General features: G+C 37.2%; 1 pseudogene; it reads left to right on the top strand.

Annotated features, from left to right (window-relative positions):
• Nucleotides 1–15,213: 15,213 nt before the first annotated feature.
• On the top strand, nucleotides 15,214–15,331 carry LOC125347491 (annotated as a pseudogene).
• Nucleotides 15,332–20,633: the final 5,302 nt, after the last annotated feature.

Genomic DNA, 20,633 nt, shown 5'->3' with positions numbered 1-20,633 from the left:
TTATTGTCAAGGTGAAGTACAGGGTAGTTACAGTTACATACGTTGGGTAGTGAGTACACTTCTTGTCCAACTTGTTACCCCCTTCCTCATTTTTATCCCTCCTTCCCACCTCCCAAATCCCACCCCCCATCAAGTTATACAGTTAGTTTACAACATATTATCTTGTAAGTATTGCTGTAGCATGGGTTTGCCTTTTACCCTTTGTCTCATCATTTTAATGTTCCCCTTCCCTTTCCTAATTCAGAAAGACATGCATAAAATACCCAGGGTACCAGAATCAAATACAGTGACAATAGGGGCTAAATCATAGGGAAGATGGACAGAAGAAAAAAGAAATCATTTCACATAGTACATTAAAAACAACAATATCAATAATGAACCACTTGTTTCCATATTTTGGAGATCATTTCTCTTAGCATCATCTTTTTTGAGCATATATACATAGCTATTGAGCTACTGTGACAACTGACTGGGACTATCCTAGACATAGACTAATTATTACCAATAAGGGAGACCGTAGAGTTTATGTTTCTTTGGGCCTGGCTCACTTAACTTAGTATGATTTTCTCTAAGTCTTTCCATTTTCTTAGAAATGGGGCAATGCCATTCTTTCTGATAGAAGCACAGAATTCCAAAACAATCCAAAAACCAAACCAGATCATTTCAGGAGCTCCAAGATACAGTCAGGAAGGCTAATAGGTATTGAGGAGAACCTAGAGAAGGAAGTTAGTGAAATAGGAAGTTTCTTTAAAAGAATAATAGCAGAGAGTTCCCCAAATATCCAAAAAGATAGGCCCATCCAGATATGATGCTTTTAGAACCCGGACCAGACCAGAATAGGACATTTCACCAACACATTGTAATCTGTATCGGATCAATAGAGACCAAGGGAAGAATCCTTAAAGCTGCAAGGGAGAAGAGAACAACCACACATAAAGGAAAACCAATCAGAATTATTCCAGGTTTCTCAGCAGAGACCATGAAAGCAAGGAGACCCTGGAATGAGGTATGCCACACCCTAAAGAAAAATAATTACCAACTACGAATACTGTACCTAGCTAAACTCTCATTCATAGTGGAGGGTCAAATAAAAACCTTCCACAGGAAAGAAAAACTGAAACAATATATCGCTACCAAACCAGCATTACAGAAAATTCTCAAAGATGTTCAACATATTGAAAACCAACAAAAATATGATACTAGCAGAGAAACAGACCCTAAACAGACAACCAGGTTACTACAGCAACAATTGACAAGGTACAGCCCTTAAAAAGATAGATATAATGACAAGAACTAGCAAATGCTTTTCAATCCTAACTCTCAATATTAATAGACTTAACTCCAATTAAAGGACATAGACTGGGGCTGGGGATATGGCCTAGTGGCAAGAGTGCTTGCCTTGTATACATGAGGCCCTGGGTTTGATTCCCCAGCACCACATATACAGAAAATGGCCAGAAGTGGCGCTGTGGCTCAAGTGGCAGAGTGCTAGCCTTGAGCAAAAAGAAGCCAGGGACAGTGCTCAGGCCCTGAGTCCAAGGCCCAGGACTGGCCAAAAAATAAAAAAATAAAAAAATAAAGGACATAGACTGACAAGCTGGATCAAAAAGCAAGATCCATCTTCCTGTTGTCTTCAAGAGACATATCTCACCCACAAAAGCAAACATATTCTAAAAGTGAAAGGCTGGAATAAAATGTATCAAGCAAATGGCCCCCATAAACATGCTGAAGCTGCAATCCTAGTATCAGATAAAATTGACTTCAAATCAAAATTAGTTAAGAAGAGACAAAGAGGGTTATTACACACTAATAAAGGGATCTCTCTTACAGGAGGATATAACCATCCTAAATATCTATACTACAAATGCTGAAGCACCCAACTTCATCAAACAAACACTAGTGACTCTAAAAACACACACACAGACCCAAACACACTGATCACTGGAGGCTTTAACACAGCACTGTCACCTCTGGACAGATCAACTCGCCAAAAACTAAACAAAGAAGCCTCAGTACTAAACAATTGCATAGATCAACTAAACTTAACTGACATCTATACAGAATATTCCACCCAGAAACACCAAAATATATATTCTTCTTGGAAGCACATGAATCATTCTCCAACATAGATCACATTTTAGGGCACAAAGCAAATCTGTACAAATTCAGAAATATTGAAATTATTCCCTACACTCTCTCAGAACACAATGGAATAAAATTAGAGCTCAACACTAAAAGCCACCATAGAAAAGTCTGTAACTCATGGAGACTGAACAATACATTGTTGGACCGTCAGTGGATCATTGAAGAAATGAGAATGGAAATTCAAACATTTATGATATTTAACCCAAACCACACAAAATACCAGCTCTTCTGGGACTCAACGAAGGCAGTACTCAGAGAAAAATTTATAGCTCTGAGCACCTACATCAACAAATTGGAGAAATCTCAATCCAACAATTTAATGATGCATCTTAAGCTCCTTTGAAAAAGAGCAACAAACCAAACCCGAAGCCAATCATCACAAACAAATAATTAAAATTAAATCAGAATTAAATGAATTAGAGTCCTTTCTTTTTCTTTTCTTTTTTTGTGCTGGTGCTAGAGCTGAGTTAACAGACTTTTCTTTCCCTAGGCTGGCTTTGAACTTCAATCTTCAGATTTTAGCCTCCAGAATAGCTAGGATTACAATATTCGGCCTGTAATCCTTCCTTAATTTCATAAACTAATATACTACATTTATTGATATTCCAAAGTGACAATTGGTGGTAATATAAAAGTGAAAATATATTAATTGAAAATCATAAGCAATATAAGGATAAAAAGATAACTTAAATTTTGTAACCTGGTGAAATTCAGAAGAGGGAATGAGCTGCAAAAATATATAAATATATAGAAAACATCCTTCATCTCATCTGGACAAACTGAAAGGACACATGAAGCAGTGGCAAGAGAAACACTCTCATACACTACCCACCATGAAAATTAACTCCTCATTAACCTTTGGTGAATTCAACTCGCCAAGGAATTTCTATGCATGCATAGCTCCCGCAATGAAATTAATAGTCAGTGGTAGATTGTGCAAAATGATTTCAATAGTCTGTGCATACTCTCTTCATTTTTGGCTTCTGGGATGTTAACACAATTATATATATTTAGAAAATAAATCCTCATCAATGCAAAACCAATTTAGGGCATTAAAGTTGTCCTCGCATTGCCTTATAAAGACACACTGTCATTATTAGGATGTCAAAGATGTTTTCATATATTAATTCATTAGTCCTCCTAATGCATCTGTGATCTTGAATATTTAATGTCCTGACATTAAAGGCTTTTTCATTTTAATAAAGGCAGTGTAAAAATAGAAATGCTGGTGTATATTACAGAAGTTCCATCCTTTACAGCCCCTGTGATACCAAAGAAAATTTTGTAAGAGGAATTCTAATTTGTCCATGAATTTCCATCACACAGATTAAATAAATAGAATCACAACAAGGAAGAAAATTAACTTGGACCCACTCACCTTAGAAAAACAAAATAGTATCTGAATTCATGAAAATTTCAGTGCTAAAGGCTGAAGTAGGAAAAAATTTAAAATGATTGAATTATGCAAGCACTGGTGGCTCACACCTCTAACCCTAGCTATTCAGGAGGCTGAGATTTGAGGATCCTGCTTTAAAAGCCAGCCCAGGCAAGAAAGTCCGTGAGATTGTTATCTTTAATTAAGCACTAGAAAAGCTGGATGTGGAGCTGTGGCTCCAGGGGTGGAGCATCAGCCTTGAGTGGAAAAGCCACGCAAGAGCTCAAGGCTCTGAATTGAAACCCAGTGCTGGCACACACCCATGCAAAGTTTAACCAGATATTGATTCATTCAAACTCATTATAAGCCAATACTTTGAAACATGATAATTGCTCAGAAACAGGATTCCTACTTCTCCACTTTTCTAGCTCTTTCAGGGAGGAGCTTTGACGGGCCCTCATTCCCAAGAACCTGACTTTATTAAATAAGAGGAAGCATTTTATCACTCTAATGATTAGCTTTTTAAATGCATTCACTATTTCATACATGAACTGATTCTATCATTTATAATAATTATCATTCTATTATAATCTTTCTGTTTTGCTTTGGGTTCTTAGACAGATTCTCAATATAAAGCTCAGCTCTGTCTCACGGGCTAGTCTTAAACTCCCCTCCTTTCTCTTCCTCTCAAGTACTGGGATTATAGACATGCACTACTATATGTGGCTTTTCTACTGTTGTCTGAATGTGAGAATATTAACTGGAGTTTGAACAATGTTTTAAAAATAATGCAAAAAGAGAAAATACTAGAAAAAGGAAGTTTCATTTAGTGAACGAAGGCAAGGTTTATTTTATTATTGTTCTTATCTTCTTCAGATCTTTTAGTATTATATCAGGAATGCAAAATGCCAAGAAGGGAGCATTACTGTTTCCAATCAAGACTTCATTTCATCTTGAGTCACATTATTTGGGCATAAAAGTAATGATTTTCTTTGAAACATTGGCTTTTCAAAGAGTTTCTCTAAACTTTAGTGTGATTTTATTACATCTACGGGCCATGTTTCTCCTCTGCCCCAAGAGAAACAAAATTTTCCATTTTATGAAGTCAGCGGGGGCCAGATTCAATTTATAAAAATTAACTTCACAGGAAACTTTTCCCGAGACTAACTGTTGCCACAAAGGAAGTGACACTCTGGTTATCAAAGGCTCCGTTGCAGAAACCAATTAACCCTCTAGCATTAGACCCTGGTAAAACACTGAGGAAAAGATAACTGGCATGACTCATGAAAACAAAAACAACAAAAAAGGACCCTTATCATTGGGAACCTTCATTTGACAGCTGAGAATCCATTCTTCAAAACCAGTTGAAAGAATGTCCTTTGGGAATCCCAGAAGCACATTAATTAAATTACTGTGTGTCTCTGAAGTGAGGCTGAAGTAGTAGAACACCCACCTGTAAGCACAAGGCTCATGTTCAAGTCCCACTAAACCTTCCTAACAATCGAAAGTACTGTCAGTTATTTTAACAGATGAGAATATTAGATGAATATAGAGAAGACACACAGTAATTTAACAAATTGTTTCAGGTCCACACAGGAATTTCTTACCTTTATCTGTGTGTTACCTGGACAGTTTTGCTCATCAATTGCACTAATCACTCAGAAAAGCACGGTCCAAGGGCAATAACTATGTCCCAAATAGACTTTCTCACAGTGTATATGTCCAGCTGGCCAGGCCACTGAATATACCAGTGACCCATTGCATTTATTGTTACAGAAGTGTTTGCTCATTAAAATACTCTGTTCAAGTTTCAAGACCCAAATTGCCACCCAAGGGTGAATCTCATCTTTTCCAAGTCCTAGAAGTCAATGTGAACTTTGCATCATTTTACTGCTGCCACCACAGAGTGAAACAACACAGGAGGAATAATGCAGAGGGGTAGGGTGGAGGGTTGTGGAGTGCCAGTTTATGACTTTGTTTATTCTGCAGAAATTTTACTGCTGCTCAAACTGACTGCTGCTTTAGTGCTTTAAATCAAGCAGCATAATCTGCGGACTCAAGATCAGAACAATAAAGTTTGCTGAATTTACAGGCACAAGAGAACAGCATTCAATAGGGCCTTTTATTATGACCCTACCCTGACAGTGTTTTCTCTGACTTTCATTGCTTTAGGAATTCATGGGAGAGATGCCAAGTAGTGTTGTTCTGGGAGTGCCCCCTGCCCTCCATTGTTAATCACACCAAATCTTGAAGGAAAGGGCTCAAAGGAAGTTTCCATACCACACTCTCACAGGTAGGTGAAGAAAATTGTTCTACTGCTAATAGATGCATTGGTGGGGGGGTGGGGGTGGGGGGGGCAAAAGGAGTGTAGAGCAATTAAATCACAATGTCTAGCTTTCTCACGTGCAGACTTACATTACACTTTAAAATTATGACTTATCACCAAGGCAATGAAGGACCTTACACACACAACTAAGTTGGATAAGAAGACAGGAGAGTGAGGATTACAGAAACTTCTCAGACTTCCTACACAGATAAGGAAAGCTTTAAAACTCCTTTTCCAGACCTAATTATTAAGTATATATTACATATTAATATTATATTATGTAAATTACATGGCATAGTAGAAAGGAAAAGAAGGATTATATGAGAAAAATACATATGATATATTTCTAACAATCCTCTGGTATTGGGTCACTGGCTTCGAAAACATGACTTTGATTTGTGCTCAAGCTACTTAGAATCTAGTGACTGTAAATTCTCTTAGCCTCATGCATTAGCAGTTAGCACAGGTTGTAGACAAAAAATAAATAGTTGTAGTGGAGATGATGATGATGATATTGATGATTGTGGCAGTGATGATGATATTATTTCTGGTTGCCATTAACTCTCAGGAATTGGAGGCATCTTGGCAGGAGCTGCCTAATATGTTTATAACCATCCTACCAGTGGGTTTTTCTATGAGGCTAAATTACTGTACTGAAAGGAAACATGTTGGTCATCTCTTCTGCATTTAGAATTTTTTTCAGCTTAGGATATAGAATAATTACTTTGTTCTCTTCATTGTCATCATTTATACCAAAACATAACAAGATTGAAGTATTTGGAAGTAGTAAATCTTTCAAACTATGAACATAGTCTATCTCTCCATTTAATTAGATCTGTTTTGATTTGTTTGATACACATTTTGCTGGATACAGAACAAAGGTCTTATTAGTTCTCCAATGAAATAGTATGTATTTGATTTGTTCATTTGTTGAATAAACAACAGTTTTATAAATCAAAACATTCATAATATTTTAATTGGAAGTGGCTCTTTCTGTATGTATTGCTAATAGTCTTTATTTTGGCTTGTTAATATGATGTCATCGATTGATTTTAGGATATTAAGCTTAAATCTGTGCAGTAAAGTACATTTAGCCTTGGTGCATAATTCTTCATACATATATACATAAGATGTATATAAATATATATTATACGTGCATATTATACATATAATATGTATATCACATTTATTACATATAGTATTATATTAGGCCTATTAAACATGCATATTATATACACAAAATACACACATATAATACACTTATACTATGCATAGTACATAATATGCATAAATAACATGCAATGTATAATATGTAATATTATATTGCTGAATTATAGTTACTAATTTACTGTTTGGAATTCTTGAATAATTTTTCATACAACATTGATCTGTAGTTTCTTTCTTTGGATTTATTGCTTTATCTACTTTGATATCATGATCTGCAAGTCTTATAAAACGAATTAGCATGCATTGATTTTTCATCCTGGAAAAGATTATGTAGAGTTGGCACTAATTTGATTTTAAACATTTGGTGAAATTATCTAGTGAAACAATCTGAGCCTGGAGATTTGGAAAGGTATAGAGTTTTTTAATTATAACTTTAATTTCCATACTGACTTTAGTTTCATTCAAATTGTGAATTTAATATTGGATAACTTGTAATAGTTTGTCCTTTTCAAGGAATTGAACTGTTTTATGTACATTCATTGCCAATGGATAAGTATAGAGATGTTTGTAGATGCTCAAGGTACTTTCCATACCTGTAGGATCTAGAGTTGTATTTGCTATGTCATCCTTAGTATCAGCATTTTGTTTCTTTTTATAACATTGTTAGAAGTTTGCCAATGTTATTGATCTTTTCCAAGAAAGTGGGTACTTGTTTCATTACTATTTTTCTATTTTTTTTAACATTTTCAATATTATTAACGTGTGCACTGTCCTCACTATCGTCTTTCTTCCACTTGATTTGAATTGACTTTTCTCTTTTTTTCTTTATACTTGCTTGATGGAATTTAGATTATTGATTTTTTTGTCATATGGGATGTAGATCTATGATCATAATGTAAGCATTTTGTTCTATTCCTTTCCCAGACAGACTTGTTTTCTCTCATTCTCACAAATTTTGATAAGTTACATTTTCATTTCCAATCATTCCAGTATTTTTTTTTGCCAGTCCTGGGGCTTAAACACAGGGCATGGGTACTGACCCAGAGCCTCTGTGCTCAAGGCTAATGCTTTACCACTTGAACCACAACACTACTTCCTATTTTGTTTTTTCTTCTTATTCCAATTCTTTGCATTGGTGGGTTATTATTTACTAAGAGGTTTAGTTTACAAGTGTTTGGGTAATCTTCTGCTACTTTCCTATATTTCGTTTGTTGTTTGATCCCATTTAGGCCAAAGAAAATACATCACTTCAATTCTTTTAAATTTTTGATATTTATTTTAAGGTCCAGAATATGATCTAGGATTGTATACCTCCTTGGGAATTTGTGAAGTGTGTATTCTGTGCATGGGTGTGTGCTCAACAAATGTCAATTAGAAGTGGTCCCTTCGTGGTAATGCTAGAATTTTTCTAAATCTTTCCTGCTTTTATGGCTAATTATTTAGTCACCTGTTGAGGGAGGGAGAGAGATGAACATCTCTAAATATAAACCTCTATTTCTTTTTTGAGTCATATGACATTTGACATTCTGTTGTTACACTTTGGGGACTGCTGCATGTTTCTGAGAGGAGGACCCTTCCATCATTAGAGAATGACTTCATCCTGTCTCAGAAACTTTTCTTTACTCTTAGGCCTGCCTTATCTAATACAATTGCTGTTATTTCCTTTAATATTTGTATCAACTTAGTGTTTGTATGCATATCTTTTTTCATCTATCCTCTTTAATCTGCCAATCTTGTGATGTTTGAAGTAGATTTATTTTAAATTAATGTCATGGAGACATGTTTTTATGCATTCTATTGATCTGTCTTATAATCAAGTAGCCTTAAACCACTTTACTTAACATAACCATTGATGTTGCATGGCATATGTATTGTTTCATTTTCAAGGAAACCTTTTAGAATAGTTTTGTACATGCAGAAAAATGTGAAAATAATATGTATTATGTATACTACTTCAAACATAATTTCAACTGTTTTAACATCTTACATTAGCTTGAAGTCTGTTGCAATTAATAAATGTTAATACACAATTATGAAAGTGTGTGTGTGTGTGTGTGTGTGTGTTTCCTAGGGCTTGAACTCAAGGCCTATGCACTGTCCCTTAGCTCTTATGTTCAAGCTCAAAACTAGCACTTTGCCATTTGAGACATACCTCCACTTATTTTTTTTGCTGGTTAATTGGAGGTAAGAATCTTACAATCTTTCCTGCTTGGCATGGCTTTGAACCTCAATCCTCAGCTCTCAACTTCTGGAGTAGCTAATAATACAAGTGTGAGTCACTGATGCACAAGTATAAATGTATATTGACTAAATTCCACACTTTATTCTTTTTTAATTATTTTGTTGTAAAGGTCATTTACAGAAGGGAGCCAAAAATGCAGGATAGAAGAAAGATAACCTTTTCAACAAATGATGTCATCAGAATTGGCTATACATGTGCACAACAATGAAGCTAGATCCTTCTATATCACTCCACACCAGCTTCAATTCAAAATGGATCAAAGACCTTGATGTAAGACAAGACAACCTGAAAATATTACAGGAAGGGATAGGGGAAACACTAGGGCTCCTTGGCACAGGTCAAAACTTCCTAAGTAAAGATTCAGAATCACAACAAATTAAAGAAAGACTGGATAAATGGGAGTGTACACTTTATTTTGATTGCTTTAGTTTTCAATATATAACTTTCCTTTATTATAACAAGATGTAATCCAAGGACTACATACTATTTAGTTATTAAGTGTACTTAGTGCTCTTTTTTACTTTGAATGATTTTTTTTCTGTTTCTGACAGTTTGAATAGTTTCATTCAGCTACTTTTATAGAGTGTCCCTCAAGTTTATCGTCTATTTTTCTCAAGGTCAGTCTAAGGTTGAGTTTGGGAGACGACAATCACAGTAATAAATACAGTTCTCACTTCTCATCTATTATCTGTGCTACCTGCTTGACTCCCAACTAGCATCGCTGACCCTGATCACCTACTGACCCTATGGACAGGCTTCTTCAATGCTGTTAAGGCACCCCCAAGCCCTGAGAGGAAACATGCCCACCTCATCTCTAAGAAGTGTGGAATTGTGCTCCATTTCTCTGAGGGTAGGATATCTATAGAAATTACATGGGATCCTTCTGCATCCAAGTTTTGTCTCTTATTTTCCTCTCATTTTTTATTTAATCCTTACTTATACCCATATAGACTTATACTGAGGGAAATGATACAGTTTGTGTGTGTGTGTGTGTGTGTGTGTGTGTGTGTGTGTGTGTGTGTTTCTCAGATTAATTCAACTTTGAACACTGGATCACTATCCACTGCTTCTTGTATCTTTTTGTCATTTTTTGTCATTTTTGAGGATTTTCATGGTTGGTGGTGGCAGTGTGTTGGTTCAGCAACTGTAGTTTTGTTTTCTGTTTGTGCTCTTTATTTTATTTTTAATGCCTTTCAATTGATTGTTTCTACATTTTTAGAACTTCATTTTGCTTTCCTAGGATATTTTCAGTGCAGCTCTAACTCCACTCAAAAATCTAAGTGCTTTTATGCATATTTTTATATTCCCCTTCTTTTTTCTTCCTCCTTGGTCTTCCAAGATTTCCTGTTGTATTTTATTCTTTTAATTAGAGAACTTCATCTGGCCATTCTTATTTTTCCTGTCCTATAGAATCTCAGGTGTTACAGCCAAGATATAGAATCCAGATGCCTCTCAGTGAAGGAATAGGTATAGAAAACATGATAGATACACACAATGGAAATTTATTTATGCATTGGAAAGAACGATATAGCATCATTTACACAGAAGCGGAACAACCTGGGAAGAAAAATCATGTTAAGTGAAGTAAATCAGGCACAGAGAGAAAAAGGATGCAGGTTTTCTCTCTCATATGTGGAACCTAGAATTAGTTTATAAATATATCGGATGGTGTGCATATGTGCACAATTGTATTAGCTGAATTTTGGTAGATTCAGGGGAGAACTCAAATGGTGCAATTCTTTTTTATTTTTTTTTCAAGGTGGTGTATGCTTGGGGCTGTGAATCTTTCTTCTTCTTCTTCTTCTTCTTCTTCTTCTTCTTCTTCTTCTTCTTCTTCTTCTTCTTCTTCTTCTGTTCCTCCTCCTCCTCCTCCTCCTCCTCTTCCTCCTCCTCCTCCTCCCCCTTCTTCTTTTCCTTCTCTTCTTCCTCCTCCTCCTCCTCCTTCTCCTCCTCCTCTTCCTCTTTCTTCTTCTAATCCTCCTCCTCCTCTTCCTCCTCTCTTCTTCCTCCTCTTCTCTTCCTCCTCCTCTTCTTTCTCTTCCTCTTCCTCCATAGGGCTGTTTTCTATTATAAGTTAGTTTGATGGCCTTTATTACATTCCTTATGGTTCTTTATATTTAAGGGTATGTTATTTTGTACAAATGTCTATATCTGAATTCTTTTATCTAAGATAATCTAGTCAATAGATCTGATATTCAGGCAATATATTAATAGACATATATCATAATTAGTGGCAATGTTAATCAATTCATAACAGAATTAAAAGATCCATTGGCTGGATCTTGTGTTGGTGTTTTTTTTTTAATCCAATCTGCCATTCTTGTTATTCTGATTAGAGAATTGAGTCCATTAATGTTTAGGGTTATTGTAGAGAGTTGTATCATGTTTCCAGCCATTTTTTTGATTTCTTGTATTTTGTGTTTTCCTCTTCCTGTATTAAGTAGATTGATTTTTGTCTGATGTGTTTCTTTGCTTTTGATTATTTTCTTCAGATTGTATTCCTTCCTTTAGAACCTTTAATGCTGGTTTAGTGATCATGAATTCTTTTTGTTTATCATGGAAGGTTTTGGTTCTACTATCTAATGTAAATGAAAACTTCACTGGACAGATAGTATGGGTTGGCAGTTGTTGATCTTCAGTGCTTGGATTAAAAAGTTCTAAATCATTCCTTTCTGTTCATCCAACAGATTCAAATATCCAAAAATAGAAACTATGACCTACTAGCCTCTAAATTTATTTGGTGCTTTGTGAGTTCCCCACCTCAGACCATTTTATGTTTTTGTCTGGTCTTTTAAACAATCCTCTAGCAATCTTTTAAGATAGCTCTTCAAGTGACAAGGCCATTCTTTAAATATATGTCTTCAGGTGATAGATCCTCTTGGTTTTTTTTTCCATTGATCAAGTCTTGATTTCCATTCCTGAAGGATGTCTTCACTGATTACAGAATTTCAACTTGACAGTTCTTTCCTTCCAGCACTGCAGAATTGACCACTCTGACACATCTTCTGGCTTCTATGGCTTTTTAAAGGAGAAAAATCATAGTCAAATCAGAGAAAGAAAAATGAGATAGAAATAAAGTATCTTAGAACTCAGGAAATTCGAAACTCTTGATGCCCAAATCCATGGGCTAATTATGTTTGAAAGCATTGTTTTTCGTTGGCTAGGATGATGCATACCTGTTTTAACAGCATCATGTGCACTGAGGCAGGACTGATTCAGAGTTCAAAAATAGACAGTGTAGATAGAAATCTATGACTGAAGATAAGAAAGAGTAGAAATCCAGTGACACTGGGGAAGATAAGGAATGTTCTGAGCTGTGCTGCTTTTTCAAATTTGGTAGGAGCAGAAAGGAGGGGCAAGTTTAAGATCAGCCCCTGAAGCTGCTGAGGATGAAGAGGGATCAGACTTTGGTCACTACTAGGTCAAGAGACCCGTTCTGCTTCACTTGGCTCCTGCCAAGAGGACAGTGGACAGGTGGGAGGGCACAAAGTGGACAGATGGGAGGACAGAGTCCTGGAGAGGAGGGCAGGGCCAGAGCCTATTGTGGGGCGGAAAACCTTCTTCCTAGTCTTCCCAAACAGTTCTAAGAAACCAGGGCTAAACCAGAAATTGAAGTCTATTTGTCCTGCTCAAAAACCTCATAACTCAGAATGAAAGAAGAGACTGGATCCTAGGACCACAGCACCCCTAACCAAGTCCCCCCAGAGAGCTGGGACCTGGGCTGTATTGGAAGGCTATTCATCCCGAAGAAGTGGAAGACCATGCTGCCAGCTCACACCTTTGTATCAGTCCTACCCCAAAGAGGTGCTGCTCAGTCCCAAGTTACTGATTCTCAGAAGACTCTTGCCTTGTCAGAATTGCAGTTTTCTCTTTTGTTTTGTTTTGTTTTGTTTTTTGGAGAGACCTTTGGTAGGGAATTCCTGGCTTCTCAGGCTGAATGATCAACCCAGCAGTTAAACATTGCTTCTGAGCCAGTTATCAGCAGGTCTGGAGACAAGGACTTCCATTCCATGAAAGCACACAATCCTCATGCCTCCTTCTAGATATGTCCCTCTAGTGAGTTCACAGCAAGACAAACCCACTGTGTTTGAGAATACCGATTTCTTACCCATTTCTAGCCCTGAAATTTAAATGATTTTGTTTTGGCCTCTTCCTCTACTGGTATACAATGGTTTAAATGTTTAATTCCAGAAAGATAGATGAATCTAAACAACTTTTCAATTTCCCATGGCTTTTTGTCTTGTCTCCTATTTTTCCAGTGTACGTGCATTTTTGTCCCTTTTCAACTGGAGTGTTTTTGCTGATCTGCAGTTCATTCAACTTGACATTGCAAATATTTTGGTACCGTAACTTTAACACTTTGGAGGTTTTTTCCCTAATGCACAAAAATGTCACATCACCCAATCAAGTCTGGCAAGTTATTTTCACTATGGCTTCTGAGTTGCACAGTGTCCTGTGAGCATGAGTCTGACGTGGCCTCTTGCATTGCCAGGGCCTTCCAAGGCCACTGCTATTTCAGATGACTGAAGCCATAAACTCTTGTTCCCTCGAGTTGATTTCTGCTTGTCCTTGAATTATTCATCCACCCACATTTCCCTGCCTCTGGGACAGACACAACCCATGGTAGGAACATAACCCTCTTTTTCTTTATTTTCCTGGAGCCTCTCGGAGGCTGTAGTGTGCATCATTTCTGAAAATGTCAAAGAACCAAGGCTGAAGGCATCCCAGGCTGCTGTCTGTCATGTTGTTTCCCAAGCTGCTCCAAGGTTACACCTTGAGGACTTTTCAATATGGCAACTTCTTTTGAAGATCTTACCCTTAGCTTTCCAACCTTACTGTCTGTTGAAATTCCTTCCCAGAGTCTCCTTGCATTCCCTGTAACTCCATCTGCTAGCTTCTCCCCCTTTTAGATCTTCCAGATCAAGCATCCAGCCCCCCCATCCTCAATAAGCACCTCATCAGGGCTGTCTCCTTGCCCCCAACCCCCATCTGATGTCACCTACCTCAGGAGGAGTCAGAGTAGAGAGGATTTGTCATCTTGTATATGAGTATGGTTCTAAAAGTCTACATAATCACAGTGCTGAAGCTCCTAACAGGAAGGTAGGATGTTTCCACAGCCCTCCCACAGGACCTCTGTGTGTATTCACTCTATGTCTTTATTGCATCCCACTCATTACAGGAAATAGTGTGGTATTAGCTCTTTTTCCCAGCAAATAGGTCAAGCCTGGGATCTCATCTGAGCTCCCAAAAAATTTTATAAAGAAATCAATTGGCAGAAGCTGAAACCCAGAGGATTTTAGTTCAAAGCCAGCTCAGGCACACAAATCCACAACACTCCATTTCCAAGGCCCTGAGTTCAAACCCAATACCAGTAAGAAAAAAAATAGAGTTCTAGCCAAGTGAGATGGTGCATGCCTATAATTCTAGCACTCTGGAGGCTGAGACGGGAAGATCTGATCATGAGTTTGAGCCCTACTTAGTCTTTATCAAAAGACCACATCTCAAAAAGGAGTGAAGGAAGGGTTTCTAAGTGAATGGTTAGACACATATTATGTTGAGGGAATAAAGTCAGAATGTAAAAGGAACCCATCCTTCCCTACCTACTCTCATCTGAAATTTATTTTACTATCTTGTTCTAAGAGATGTTTCTTCCATTTAATTAAGACAAATGACTACAAAAGCAATACTTGCAAAACTGTTTGGTGTAAATGAACTGAACAACTCATGGGGGGAAGGGAAAGAGGGAACAGGGAGGGGAAATGAGGGAGGAGGTAACAAACAGTATAAGAAATGTATGCAATGCCTAACGTATGAAACTGTAACCTCTTTGTACATCAGTTTGACAATAAAAATTAAAAAAAACTCAAATGATAATTTCATGACAAGTTCATGATCCAATCCCAAGTGACCCAAGGCCAATTGATAAGTAATAGCCCTTTTCTCAAGAAAGACCTTCCTAAGACTATACTTTCAGGGATCATTTCTATAGTATGTTACTAGAGAAATCCCACTGATCATGTAGAGCACCGGAACTTCCTTAACAAAGACCCAGAAATGCGACAAATTAAAGAAAGGATGGACAAATGGGACTGCATCAAACTGCAGAGCTTATGCAGGACAAAGGATATAGCTCACAAGATAAACAGAAAGCCCACAGATTGGGAAAAGATCTTTACCATCCATACAATGGACAAAGGCCTCATATCTAAAATATATGCAGAACTAAAAAAATTACATTCTTCCAAAACAAAATCACAAAGAACCAATAGCCCCCTCAACAAGTGGGCTAAAGACTTAAAAAGAGACTTCTCTGATGAGGAAAAGAGACTGGCCAAGAGACATAGGAAAAAGTGCTCTACATCACTGGCCATAAAAGAAATGCAAATCAAAACAACATTGAGATTCCATCTCACCCCAGTAAGAATGTCCTATATCAAGAAAACTAACAATGACAAATGTTGGAGGGGATGTGGCCAAAAGGGAACCTTCATTGTTGGTGGGAATGTAAACTGGTTCACCCACTCTGGCAAGCGGTATGGAGATTCCTCAGAAGGCTAAGCATAAAGCTCCCCTATGACCCATCAGCCCCACTTTTGGGCATCTACCCAAAAGACCACAAACAAGAAAGGGTAAATTAAGAGAAACAAAAACAAAAGCAATACTTGCAAAACTGTATGGTGTAAGCGAACTGAACACCTCAGGGGGGGAAAGGGGGAGGGGGGTGGGGGGTATGAGGGACAAGGTAACAAACAGTACAAGAAATGTATCCAATGCCTAATGTATGAAACTGTAACCTCTCTGTACATCAGTTTTATAATAAAACTTTAAAAAAAAAAGAACACATTAAAGCCACCAGCACAACAATGTTCATCAAAGCACAATTTGTCATAACTAGAATTTGGAACCAACCCAGATGCCCCTCAGTAGACGAATGGATCAGAAAAATGTGGTACATATACACAATGGAATTTTATGCCTCTATCAGAAAGAATGACATTGCCCCATTCATAAGGAAATGGAAGGACTTGGAAAAAGTTATACTAAGTGAAGTGAGCCAGACCCAAAGAAACATGGACTCTATGGTCTCCCTCATAGGGAATAATTAGCACAGGTTTAGGCAAGTCACAGCAGAGGATCACAAGAGCCCAATAGCTATACCCGTATGAACACAGAAGATGATGCTAAGTGAAATGAACTCCATGTTATGGAAACAACTGTTATATCACTCTTGTAATTACTTTCAACATGTGATGTAAAACCGTAGCTTCTATTATTGATGATCCTCTTGTATTTCCTTTCTGTGCTTGTACCTGCACTATCTCTGTATCTTATCTGAGTACATTGGAAACCGTGTATACAGGTATTAGAACTAGGAAACTGAAAGGGAATACCAAAATCGAGGGACACAGGGTAAAAATGACAAACAACTCTAAAAGCAATACTTGCAAAACTGTTTAGTGTAAATCTACTGAACAACTCATGGGGGAAAGGGAAAGGGGAGGGGGGAATGAGGGAGGAGGTAACAAACTGTACAAGAAATGTATCCAATGCCTAATGTATGAAACTGTAACCTCTCTGTATATCAGTCTGACAATAAAAAAATTTAAAAAAAGAAATTAATGAAAGTTGGCAGATAACATTCAAAACTGAGCTGTAGGTAAGCTGACTGTGAACTCAGTGTTGCTCATTATAGGATTCAGGGTGAAACAACGTCAATTCAAGGAATCCTATTTTTTAAATTCCAAATGTTTCATTACATGAACTATTAAAAAAAACCTAAATCATATTCTTCAATTAAGTGGATGGGATTTATTATTCAAGTTATTCATCATCTACATTAAATTTTATACAGTAATACAGAAAGAATATATACATAGCATATACTATTCATATAGATATATGTGTATAAATGCATATATGTCTCTACTACATGTAAATTAATTTATGAATTTTTAAATGATCTTCACCTTCATAGTTGAGGTTATCTTATGGTGTACGATTGTGATCTGAATTAAAGTTCTTTTTTGTTTTTGCCAGCATCAGTGTTTGAAATCAGGGCCTTGTATGTACTTAATTGTATTGATTGCTTGGCTGGTGATCTAACACTTGAGTCTCGTGTCCAGCCTTGCTTTGTGGTAAAGTCTTTCAGACTTTACTGACCAGCTTTATTCACATCTGGATCCTCTGTATTTTTGTTTCCTAATTCAGTATGGCTAGAGGTGCGAGCCACTAATGCCCAGCCTTAAAATGCGTTAATTAGTAGGTTATACTTTCATTGTTTAGTACATTTAAATAATTTTAACATTAAAAAATAGCACTGTAGACATAGTGCTACCTTTTCCTTTTCTTTATTGTCCTCTATCTAAACTTCTAAAGACAAGAAAGTTGAGAGAATTGAAAGAAAAAAAAAAAAAAGACTTTCCTGGGCTGGGAATGTGGCTTAGTGTTGGAGTGCTTGCCTAGCATGCTCGATTCCTCAGCACCACATAAACAGAAAAGGCTGGAAGTGGCACTGTGGCTCAAGAGACAGCCTTGAGCAAAAAGAAGCCCAGTCCCTGAGTCCAAGCCCTAGGACTGGCCAAAAAACACAAAAAACCTCAAAGAGTAATTCTGCTGTCCAAAAAAAGAAAGACAGAAAGTCCTTTCTTAAGAAAGAGAAGAATGTGCAGGATGCCAGTGTCTCACGCCTGTAATCCTAGCTACTCAGGAGGCTCAGATCTGGAATCCATCCCAGGTTGGAAAGTTTGTAAGACTCTTATCTCCAAATAATCCCAGATAAAGCCGGAAGTGGCACTGTGGCTCAAGTGAATGAGTGCTACACTAGAGCAAAAAGAATCTCAGGGAAAGCTCCCAGGCCCAAAGTTCAAGCCCCAGGACCAGAAAAACAATAATTAAGAAAGAGAAGAATGTGATGCACCCTGCCCAGTGCTGAGTTCAATTCTTGTGCCCTTTGTGGTTAACTTTTTCCTTGTTCTTGTATCTAAGGACCAGTTTCCACATGTACAAGGCCCTAAAGAAAAAGAATTGGCTTTTTCTTTCCCTGAGACCAAGACCCTCTTTCTATAGACTAGACCATTTGCCAAACAGGATGAAAGTGTTGTCACTGAATCTTCCATCCTTGGAGGCTGCGTTGTAGCTATAGGAATCACAGCTCCCAGCAAGAGGTGCTGCAATGTTGTGCCATCTCCACTGACACTGAGCACAAAACCAGATGGAATGCACTCAAGAGGTCCTCTTGGGGAAAACAAAGCCTCAGTCACAGATCCTAAGGAATCCCAAAGTCCCCAGCACAGCAATAAAATTATAGATAAATGGGGAAATTAAGAAGCATAAAGAGATATTTACCTGTGACCTTATTGCAGAAAATGAATAGCAGTAACTACATGTAACTACTTATCCATTTAATAAAGAAACATAATGTCACATTGACTATTCATGATAGAAACTGGCTAGCGCTTACATGACAGATGGGAAGCTGGCTCTCATAGCAAAGAAAAATAAATAAGGAAGTCAAATTGATTAAATTAAACAATTAATTAACAATTTAGTAATTACTGGAATAACTGATTAAATGAGAAAAGCAAGTCAAAACAAACTTGTAGTGATAATGGTATAAAGGAAAATACATAGGATGGCATGATAGAGACTAGTGAGACCTTCATTTTAAAATAGAAAAATTTTAAATTATTTTACTTATAAAATTTGTTCCCTGTGTCTGAGACACAGTAGGTCTCTGACCACAGAAAAATATGATAACCATGAAATATTAGCATAAAACATACCGTAATCTTTTAGATACTTTTTTTAAATTGTACTATAGTAATGGAAAGGGAAGCTCTGCTACCATTTAATGAGATTAAATAAGGTCTACTAGAAATAGAAACAGAATTTGCCAAAATTTCAATTCTTGTTGGAAACAACTGACATTGTCCCTGGTTTTGAAAAATAAAAGTATCTATTTGTAGGCATGAAAGTATATATTTTACTTATGTAAAGATAGATATTTTATATATAAAATATATTTATATACTGCATATTCCCTTCTAACAGGCCCACATTTCATTTTACAATCAACTATGCTACAAGAAAAATCTTAATAAATTCCAAATGCTAATCAGTACTTTGCAAATAAACTATGAGTTAAAAAATATAGGAAGGAAACTACCATCTTTTAAATAAAGAACTGAAACAGCACAGAAATATTAAAACATTCTCTGGAATCACTCTTGTTCAAAATATAAATCAAACTGCAATATTAGAATTCTGACAAAACTGTACACAGAGGAAAATCCATAAGTCAAAATGCATTTATTATGAAGCATAAAAGGATATCAAAGAAATAATTTAATTGTTTTTAGCAAGGAGCTAATAAAAAGTAACCCTAAGGAAAAACAGAAAAATAATTGATAAGATATAAAGTGAAATCAATTAATTAGTACATATAGAATAGTAGCAATGATTTTTTGGATTTGGTTTCTTGCCACCTTTTGTGTCTAACATTTATCCTTCTCCATGGTTCAAAGCATGTAAAGGCCTCCTCCTCCCCCTCCCCCTCCCCCTCCCCCTCCCCCTCCCCTTCCCCCTCCCCCTCCCCCTCCTCCTCCTCTTCTTATTCCTCTTCTTGTGATAATGGGTGTGTTTGTTCCTGAATTATCCTGATGATGCCAGAGGTCAGCTGTGGCCCATGGTCCTCTGTAGTACAGAGTGGCAGCCTCCAGCAGCTCCATCCACTCATGGAGATGGCTTTGAAGGGTTTAGGGAGGCCATCCATGAATGGGTGGGGCAGTAGTTCCCCACCCTAGCCTTGATTCCATGGCTAACCGGTGGTTGTGAAGAATAACAAGGTTGGGTTACACTTTGAAAAACAAGTTTTTACCAATTAAGGCAAGCATTGATTTAAAAGATAATAATAACATAAAGTCTATGAATACCTCCTGGCTTGTTTTTAATGCTTCTTCTACATAATCCTTGAAGCGGGCTTTCTCAATTGACCACAGCTCTGTAGCCATTTTGCCCAGGAGAATTGTGGGTCATGCAGGCTGCTCTGTGCACTGCAGATTTCTAGCCCCAGCCCTGGCCCCTGCCCACTTAGATTCCAGGAACATTACCAGCTGCACCTCTACACATTGCTAAATGTCTTTTGTGTAGAACAAATCATCCTTTTGTTGTTGTTGTTGTTGTTGTTGTTGAGTGTGTGGATCCTGGGACTTGAACTCAAGGTCCAAGTTTTGAGCACTTTTGCTCAAGGATAGTAGAATGCTACCTCTTGAGCCACAGCTCAACTTCCATCTTCTTGTCGATTAACTGGAGATCGAAGCCTCCTGGACTGTCCTACTCAGGTTGGCTTTGAACCTTAATCCTCAGATCTCAGCCTCCTC

Source organism: Perognathus longimembris, chromosome 2 (genome assembly GCF_023159225.1).
Source record: "Perognathus longimembris pacificus isolate PPM17 chromosome 2, ASM2315922v1, whole genome shotgun sequence".
In the NCBI taxonomy this organism is placed as follows: domain Eukaryota; kingdom Metazoa; phylum Chordata; class Mammalia; order Rodentia; family Heteromyidae; genus Perognathus; species Perognathus longimembris.
This window is presented reverse-complemented; position numbering and strand designations above follow the sequence as displayed.